At 37.2% G+C, this 2500-nt stretch overlaps 1 protein-coding gene across 1 annotated transcript in view; it reads left to right on the top strand.

Moving 5' to 3' along the window:
• The first annotated feature begins 1151 nt into the window (after window positions 1-1151).
• LOC143030039 (putative glutamate receptor) overlaps window positions 1152-2500 on the top strand; it is an 11008-nt gene continuing 9659 nt past the window's right edge. Inside the window, exon 1 of the mRNA XM_076193243.1 lies at window positions 1152-1285. The gene's annotated coding sequence lies outside the window, so the exon portion shown is untranslated. The remainder of the gene's footprint in view (window positions 1286-2500) is intronic.

Below are 2500 nucleotides of genomic sequence, written 5' to 3'. Positions count from 1 at the left end.
GGTTGACTGACGACCTTCTTAGGTCGTGTCAACAGATGCGTTAATTCTCTCTTTCCTTCACCAGTGTTCCTAATACGTTTCACGGTTACCCAGACTATCATCACCCTAAAATTCACAAACTTATCAAAACAATGAAACAAAGAATTATACTGTGACCTACAAAACGTTTAAAGCAACGTTTCCCGGGACTCAGAGGTTCCTTGAGAGCTTATTAGAAGCTCCTCCTTAAGAGATAATAACAAAAAGAATAATCTAGAAAAAGGATCCACTAATTAAGTGTTTGAAGCAGTTATATTTTTTCTAAATTTATGAATGAGCTCATGAAAGACAATTTGTTTTTACCTAAACCGGTTATCAGAGAAACATATGTTTGTTTTATGAGAGAGAAATAGATATATTAAGTTTGTAGACTATTTTCTTTTGTAGGAGTTCCTTAGGACTTCACTCTCATTGGAAAGGTTCCATAAAGGCATAAATGAAAAGGCTGGGAGACGCTGGTGGAAGGAGTACTCACGCAATGGTATGTCAACAATGCAAACAGCGAGGTCCCCTCAAGACTAAAACTACGTTCCCCTTTTCCCTCGACGTCTCTACCATGTTGGAATAGTAACAACTTCTGACGCTGACGTCACTGTTTCTAGAGTCACAGCTTTTGTTATTTACCAGAACTGAAATTATTGCTTCTTTCGATATTCATTCATTAAAATCATCTGGAACTATAACCTGTGTCATATTTATTTTGATGCCAGAAAATGAGCATACATTTAAGAGAAGATTCAAATTTTTCTTCTTCTGAAACCCCAGCTACACAGACCCCGTTTTCCACAAGATCGTCTTTCCCTCCCAAAGAGTTGGGACAAGAAGGATTAGAATAGGCTGGCGGTGTCCAGAATAAAAGAAAGTGGTACACCTGGCACGGAAGGGTGACGCAGGGGTGAATGATAAATAGTCTAGCGGAGGTTGGAATAAGAGGGAAAAAGACTCTATCCAAAAAGCTATTACCATTCCGTTATACGGTGTGTTGGGGCTTATCTTGTGCCGTTGAAGGTGTATCCCTGTCCGCGGACAAAAACCAACTCCTCCCTTCCTTTCCCATTACCAGCAACGCTCTGGACAACCACCTCAACCCACGGACTCTGGTACAACTAGACGATAACCCAGACGACGGGAGTGTGCGAACAGTCGCTCTCATCCGACAGGTCCTGAACGAGCAGGACCACCGGTCCCAATGCCTGGCGCTCTTGGTCCAAGGGTCGACCTTGGAGGCTCTCAACTTCGCTCTCAGGTGAGGTTTTGAAGTTCGATGAGAGAATGCACTGCAGGGCGAAAGGATGCAACTAGGGGCAAGATCTCATCAAAAAGATGGAGACATAGAGTTAGTAAAAAAGTGGTTTAAAGAGGACAGGAGGACTGGGGAAGAGTAGAAATATAAAAGGGATCAGAATTCGTTTTTGAATGGAGATTACTTTTCAGTCGTGAAAGAATACTAAGAGACTCGGACTGTTGGGATGAGAAATTTTAGGAGAGCAACAGAAAGGAATGATAGTAGAAGTTTATTAATAATCAGCATTCTTTTATCTACTTATTCACAATGGAAATAAGCTTACATGCTTTTTTGTGTTATCCTCGGCAATTGTAACTGCTATTTCTAACTATGTGTTCTTTTCTTTATCTGCACTTCATGTATATTGATTCAATGCCAAATAAAATTACTTACCGATTTATCTATTTATTTACTTTAATTATTTTGTTTATTTAATTACTTTTATTTTACATTAATTCATTTAATCTATTTATCTTATTTAATAATTTATTTGTCTCTTTATCTTATTCTGTTTCTTATTTAATCTTCAATCATAAAAGAATGCTACGTGACTTGGTCTGGAGGGATGTCACCGAAGTCCCTGAAATATCGACTACATAAAGCATGCAGTCGATACCCCACATGGGGTATATATCACATATATCTATACATACACACATGTACACACACACACACACACACACACACACACATACATTATATATATATATATATATATATATATATATATATATATATATATATATATATATATATATATTATCGGAAAATTTCGAAACACTGGACTCAGAGTAACAGAATTTATTACCGACGTTTCGAACCCTGTCCGGGGTTCGTCCTCAGGGTTATACATAGTAAGCAAAAGGATTCAATTATATATTATACCGATGTTCTCTGGGACAGGTCCCATCGGATTGAACAAATTTGAACAAAATCAAAACCTATTACGAATGACAAAAGGAAATTAACTTCAAATTTGTATAAAGCGTCACTCAAATGAAAAGAATTGATAAAACCACATAACCCATGTCATAATAAACGGAACAATACAAATTCTAAACGACACCCAGAAATTAATAACAGAGTAAGTACAAAGTGTCACCAAATGGAACCACTGAAAATAAGAAATAAAATAAAAGGGCAAAAAGAAAAATATCAAATGTCACAGACCAGACA

The sequence above is a fragment of the Oratosquilla oratoria genome, chromosome 11 (assembly GCF_046742065.1).
Source record: "Oratosquilla oratoria isolate Oo_2021 chromosome 11, ASM4674206v1, whole genome shotgun sequence".
NCBI lineage: Eukaryota > Metazoa > Arthropoda > Malacostraca > Stomatopoda > Squillidae > Oratosquilla > Oratosquilla oratoria.
The sequence above is the reverse complement of the archived record's forward strand: the minus strand, read 5'-3'. Positions and strand labels throughout refer to the sequence as shown.